Source organism: Carcharodon carcharias, chromosome 22 (genome assembly GCF_017639515.1).
Source record: "Carcharodon carcharias isolate sCarCar2 chromosome 22, sCarCar2.pri, whole genome shotgun sequence".
Taxonomy (NCBI): domain Eukaryota; kingdom Metazoa; phylum Chordata; class Chondrichthyes; order Lamniformes; family Lamnidae; genus Carcharodon; species Carcharodon carcharias.
In genome coordinates this window covers 15,419,314-15,426,557 of record NC_054488.1, presented here as the reverse complement: position 1 = coordinate 15,426,557, position 7,244 = coordinate 15,419,314, and the positions used below count along the sequence as shown (strand labels likewise).

The following is a 7,244-nucleotide window of genomic DNA, read 5'->3' as shown; positions in this document are numbered from 1 at the left end:
GTGATCTTCTGTTGTGTAATGTTTTGTTTATGTTAACTGGTCTGGGAATGAAGACCTGAGGGGGTTCTGTTAATTTTTTTGGATAGTCAAAATTAGATAAAATTTTGTTTGTGTCATAGTGGCCCGAGTGTGCTTCATTTTATTTTTTGGTGCAGGGTGTGCCTGTATGTAATGCTGGACGTGAATAGCTCTATACTTTATTGTACAGGCACTGAGTGGACTTTGGGTTCAAAGGAAAGGGTCAGTTCAGACATCGGGGATTGAGGCAGCAGCCCTGGCATGAGGTAGAAGCAGATCTTTGGCAGCCTAACTGAAGGAGTGTTGGATCAAGGCATCCCTGGTGTCCCTGCCTCCCTGGAGGATACAGAGGTCACTCTCCACACCCTCAGCATTCTCCTCACCATGCTCCTCTTCTGACTCACTACTGGATTCATCCTCTGTGGCCTCAAGATCCTCTTCCTCCAGTGAGTCCCCCCTTGCCAGATTGTGGAGAGCGCAGCATGCAACCACTATCGGTGACACCCACTCTGGGGGATAGTGCAGTGCTCTCCCTGAACGGTCCAGGCAATGGAAGTGCAGCTTCAGAAGACCTATGGTCCTCTATCATCACCCTTGTGGAGGCGTGACTCCCATTATAACGCTGCTCTGCCTCTGTTCTTGGGTGGCAGCATCATAAGCCACCTTTTCAAGTGATAGCCCTTGTCACCAAGCAACCATTCATCCAATCGGGCTGGAGCACTGAATAGCCTTGACACCTGGGAGTGTCTCAGGATATAAGCGTCATGGGAGCTGCCTGGGTACCTTGCACAGACTTGCAGAATCAGCATCTTATGGTCATACATTATCTGGACATTCATCGACTAGGATCCCTTCCTGTTGATGAAGGGACCCGGCTGACCTGCTGGCATCTTGATGACCACATGTGTGCAGTCTATAGCACCCTGGATGCAGGGGATCCCAGCAATTGCTGCAAACCCTCTGACTCACTCAGCCTGGCTGGCCTTGTCCATACGGAGATGAATAAATGTCATTACTCAACTGAACAGAGCTTCTGTCACCGGTTTGACACGACTGTGGACAGCTGATTGGGACACTCCACACAGATCACCCACTGACCCCTGGAAAGAGCCGGAGGTGTAGAAGTCAAGGGCCACTGTGACCCTCAGAGCCACTGGCATGGGGTGTCCACCCACACATTTGGAGGCGACTTCAGGCCCAGTCATCTGGTCTCCCTGGAGAGGTGGAGCCTCCTTCCGCATTGCACTTTAGACATATTGAGGTAGCTGCATTGCCACCAGTAAACCCTGGCAGCAGATTAGTGGTATCTTCTGTGGCCCCTTCAACCTTGGACCACCTGCTGGCCCTGCGCCCCTTGTGCCTGCGTCTCTCCTCCCACAGGTCCCTCCCCTGGAAACTGCACAGGGACACCTGGCCTCATCTCCCTTCTGCCCCTCTCTTCCTCCTCAGCGGAGAGCACAATGCCCATTGCCAGGGTAACAGAAGACTGTCTGATACCTGGAAGGGTCCACACAGTCAAAATCTTCCAGGAGCCTTGGAGACACCAGTTAGTCCTGAAATGAAGTCTTGAGATGATAAGATAGAATCTCGGAACTGAGATGAAGCTGTCAGGTTCGAATAAGTAACCAGCAGCAAACTATCCCCTAAACTCCTCACTACTCACAATGGCAATGCTGCTGACCCTTTGTATCCCGCCCTTGGATGAGGTTTTGCAAATTGTAGGCTGCCCGCCTGCCCATTTTGCCTGTGCAACAAGCATGAAATCTCACATGCATCGTAAAATTGGGTTTAATTAGGGTTTTAAGTGGTCTCTTAATTGATGGTGGGCGTGGCTCTGACACCTGCATGTGCCCCCGACAGCTGCATGTGCCCCCGACACCTACACGTGCCCCCGACACCTGCGCGTGCCCGCCGACACCTGCACGTGCCCCTGACACCTGCACTTGCCCCCAACACTTGCATGTGCCCCTGACACCTGTATTTGCCCCCGACACCTGCACGTGCCCCCGACACCTGCATGTGCCCCCGACACCTGCATGTGCCCTCGACACCTGCACGTGCCCCCGACACCTGCAAGTGCCCCCAAAACCTGCATGTGCCCCCGACACGTGCACGTGCCCTTGACACCTGCATGTGGCCCCGACACCTGCATGTGCCCCCGACACCTGCACGTGCCCTCGGCACCTGCGCTTTCCCCTGACACCTGCATGTGCCCCCGACACCTGCATGTGCCCCTGACACCTGCATGTGCCCCCTGACACCTGCACTTGCCCCCAACACCTGCACATGCCCTCGACAGCTGCACGTGCCCCCGACACCTGCACTTGCCCCCAACACCTGCACATGCCCTCGACAGCTGCATGTGCCCTCGACACCTGCACGTGCCCCCGACACCTGCACGTGCCCGCCGACCTGAAGATTGTACGCGTGCAGTACGACAGCTGAATGCTCGCCCAACGTCTTCTCGCGCTATATTACACCCGATCGGGTCAGGTGTGCGCGCGTCCGTACAATCCTGCCCATAGAGCCATGATGACACAGAAGGAGGCCATTCAGCTCATCGAGTCCATGTCGGTTCTCAGTAGAGAAATCCAATCAGTCCCATTCGCTTACTCCACCCCTCTAGCCCTATAAGTTTATTTCACTCAAGGCCCCTTTCCAATTCCCTTTGAACTTATTCACCAACTCAGCTTCCAAGACCCTCTTAGGCAGTGAGGCTACACGTAAAATGTTCTTCCTCATATCTCCCCTGCATCTCTTGCCCATAACCTTAAATCTTTCCTCCTAGTCTTTGCATCACCAGCGAATAGGAACAGCTTCTAATCCTGTCTTCATCTTGTATGCCTCTATCGAATTCCCTCTCAATCTCCTTTACTCCAAGGAGAATAACACCAGCTTCTCCAATTTAACATTGTAGCTAAAATCCCTCATCCCTGGAATCATTCTGGAAAGGCTCCTCTGCACCCACTCAAGTACCCTCACATCGTTCCTAAAATGTGGTGACCAGAACTGAACACAACACTCAAATTGTGTCCTAAACAGAACTTTTATAAAGCTTCAGCATAAATCCCTGCTTTTGTGTTCAATATCATCCTCACTGTCAGCCACATCTCCAAGATTAGAATTACATATATATATCCCAAAAAAAAAGTGGTTCTATCACTGACCCTTGACCAGTTTGAAAACAACCATTTACCACAACTCGCAGTTTCAGGCCCTTTAGCCAAACTTTCATCCAAGCTTTCATTGAGCCTCCTATTCCGTGAGCCTCAACCAGCTTTTAATGTGATGCTTTCTCAAATGATTTTTTTTAAATCCATGTAGGCAATACCCATTTCATCCCTTTCATCAGCCTTCTCTGTTACTTCACCAAAATGTTCAATCAGATTAGCTGAGCATAATCTTCCTATTACAAATCCATGCTGCTTTCCTTAATTAACTCAAACTTCTCCAAGAATCTATCTCTCCACAGATGCTGCCAGATCTGCTGAGAACTTCAAGCATTTTCTGTTTTTATTTTGGGTTTTTTTCCAAATTGGGTTAGAAAGGAGACCTGTACATTTGTAGGGACTCCATTCCTTTACCCCCTTTACCTACCTCTTCTGCCAACTAATATCAGGGCAGTTGAATCCCCCAGGATCATTATTCTATTTTCTTTACTCAATACTCTAGTTTGTCTGTGTATTTCTTTGTCCAGCTTCCACTATTAGGTAGCCTGTAGACTACACTTATTAGTGTGACTGATCCTTTATCATCTTCTATCCCTATTTGTATGGATCCTATTTTTGTCTTGCTGATAGCTGTGTCCCTTTTTCTGCTGCCAATATCCTGAATAAGTACAGCTAATCCACCTCCCCCTTTTCCCTCTCTATTTTTTCTAAATGCTATACCTTGTACTTTAATTCCCAGTCCTGATTTTTCTGCAGTCATGTCTCAGTGATCCGTACTAAATCTGGTTCCTCCCAACCATGTTTGTCTTCAGCCTCCCTGTTGTATTATGGATACTACGTTCATTACTGTAAATACATTTTCAACTTCTGTTAATAGGGTTTCCACTCACTTTATGTTTACCATCTTTTTAGCCTCCTGTTCTACTGCTTTATTTATTCTCTTGCCATCAATGTCCTCCCTTCCTTCATTCCTTCTTCTGTTCTCCTTCCCTGTTTGAGGAAATGGCCACCACAGGACAACAAAGGATGGCCAATAAATGCAGCAACACCCACACCTTGAGAACGAATGGTAAAAAAAATCTTCATTTGTCATCTTCGGGTCAAATTAACGAAACATGCACATCTTCCATGAACCTGGTCCTGCTGGTGGACAAAGAGAAATCAGCCTAATTGCAACCAAAGCAATATACTCGGGTTTTAACGTTACTTTTTTTTTTTGCTTCTGTGTATTTTGCCTCGATTTGTTTAACTTAACTGCTGTCATTTCTCAGGTATAGTTTCTTTTTCTTGGATGAGTTTACTGAGTGACTCCAATGGCTATGCAACAGGTGTAGGGAAGAAACTGTTTCTGAAGGCTAAAAGGATAAGTGGAGACGTTAATCCTCAAGCACTGCAGGGAATGCTTTACCTAAAATCCTGAGACTGAGGAACTGCCATCTATGAAATATAGCAGTTCAGGCCTGTAAATGGTAAGGTTTATACCCTGGCATCCACTAATCCCTTTAATTGTTTGACCTGCAATTCTTTGCTCTCTCGGGAGATAAAATAAACCTGGAATTGTGAAGACTGTAGGGCATGGAATCTTTTTATCATGCGTGACCTTCTTGTTTTTCTTACTGATAGATGGAACTTGATCATTGATAAAGTTCGCTGTAATCAATCTCAGTATTGATCAAGTCACCAACAATGTAAATTGATTAAATAATTGCACTGACATTAGATATAGTTTGATCTTTGATAATGAATAATTACTACCATTTAAGCACACATTGTGAATGTGATTTTAAACTATTGATTGCCAATCTCGGCTTAGTCATTGTTAATGCATTGTAGTGGGAATCCCAGAAATGTTCTTGAGGAAAGATGTCAGGTTTGCTAACATACTTCTCCACAATCAGCTCTAGCCCCAACCTCTACATCACAAGCTAGGTTCACTCCACAAGTATGTCCTTGGCTGTCAAACACTTTGGGACATTGGGGTATTAACTGCATATCAATTTTGGTTAATTATACGCAGGTGGAGGGCATGAATTGGGGTTCAATGGAGCACATCTAAAGACACACCTACTGAAATCGTAGTGTGGTCTTTATCATAGGGTTGGACTTTACAACAAAAGGCCTGAGCAGAGCCAGCCCACTATCCTGAAGGCTGTCCCATAGGAATTTAATACTGGGAGCAGCATTAACTGCTTTAATGTGAGGCCATAGGCGGTGGCTATGGGATTATAGGCAGTCCCACCATTCCAAGGACCCCAGGTAAGTCTGGGGTCGGAAGTCTCAGTGAGGGGGAAGAGTGGGGGTGGTGAGCCAGGTTTAAGAGGCTGGGGGGAGGGTTAAGGAGGGAATGACTTTGGAGTTGTGCCTCTGAAGGGTTCAGGGGACTCACAAAGAAGGTCCAACTCTTTGCCAACAGCAGCTCCTGCAACTAAAGCTGGTCTCCTGCTTGCCATAAGCTCACCCCATCATGGGTAAAATCCCAGTGGGAGCAGGATGTGGCCCTTAAGTGGCCATTAATGCCCACCCAAGGTCTCGATAGGCACAAGTAGAGGTGGCCACTGCCGTCTCATCTGCCACCCCATAAAATTTCAGAGAGGGCAGGAGCAGGTGGGTCGGCAATGGGAAGGTCACCCTCTGGATTTTTTCTGCCCCACCTCCTTCAAACGAACCACAGCCAGGGTGCATAAAACCCAGCTCGGAGTTTGGGAGGCTTTTTTAGTGCAATTAAATGGAATTCGAAACAAATGTACATTTTTGACGTTGCTTTTTGGGGCCAGTTGACTGACACCGTTACGTTTCCTCATTGGCTTGGAATTTAGGAGTGTCATCATGGTGATGATCTGTGCAGAGATAGGTCAAGAGGGCTTCAGGCATTCAGCTTATGACTGGATGTGCCTCTAATGTCACTTTAGCATTGACGCCGGGAGCCCAACTATTTTCAATGGCGGAAATGCCTTCAAGAACTTTCCCCCCAGTATAAGTGGAAAGATCATCTCACTGATGAATTTGATAGCACAAAAGTCTTTAACACAAAAGTCAGTTGCTGAATTTACGGTTGGGTGTAATGCTGAAGTGCTTGTGGACTGGTAATCCAGAGGCTTGGACTAATAGTGCAGAGAGCTGTGAGTTCAAATAGTGTCAGTATCGTAGCCGATGAGGCTTAGCCGGGACGCGACTGTTGCTTCTTGAAAACTTTTCCCAAAGCCCCACTTTGACAACTTGAAATATAGTCAGCAAGGGCAACTTTTGACAGTCTCTGCGGAGAATGAGAAAACAAACACAACTGTAACAGATGATTATGAAACTGTCCGATTGTTGTAAAACCCCATCTGGCTCACTAATCTCCTTTAGGGAAGGGAAGCCAGGATCCTCGCCTGGACTGGCTCTTTGTGATTCCAGTCCCACATCAATATGGTTGGCTCTTAATTTCCCTCTAAAGTGGCCTAACAAGTTGTTTGGGATGGGCAAAAATGGCCAGATTCTAGGTGGCTCCAGGGATCAGCTGTGGACCTGGGTGGCATCTGCAGCTCATCACGCTATCAGACAGGTCATGGATGCGGTATTCCAGAGGGTGGGGTATGCATCCAAGAACAAAGGACACTGGGCTTTGGAACCATCGATACATCTCCTCAGGAGACCATTCGATTGCGACCACACAGTCATCAAGACTTTGACAGAGAAGGCAGCCAGGTTCCTGAACAGAAAAGCTTTTCTACTCATTGATATCCACTTGGCCTGTGACCACAGGAAACAAATCTTGCAGAGGGGCGGTGGATTCCAGGCAGCTGTCATGATTCCTCTATCCTTCAAGAATCCTGGGAGCTGCACCTCTTCAGGCTAACATCCAGATTCTTTCGCTGGCTGCTGGGGTATAGGGTTATCATCTGAAGAGGTGGCTCCTGACACCCATCCATTACCCAGACATGGATAAAGAGAAGCCCTACAACCAGAACCACCTATTAACAAGAAGCTGCATTGAACAGAACATTGGCATCTTGAAGATGCTCTTCCATTGACTTGATTGGTCAGGTGATGCTCTCCAGTACAAGCCAGCCAGAC

At 47.6% G+C, this 7,244-nt stretch overlaps 1 non-coding gene across 1 annotated transcript; it reads left to right on the top strand.

The window, feature by feature from the left end:
- Positions 1–6,309: 6,309 nt before the first annotated feature.
- On the top strand, positions 6,310–6,450 carry LOC121293981. The gene has a single exon (XR_005946665.1). It is a non-coding gene; the product is annotated as a U4 spliceosomal RNA (small nuclear RNA).
- The last annotated feature ends 794 nt before the right edge of the window (positions 6,451–7,244 follow it).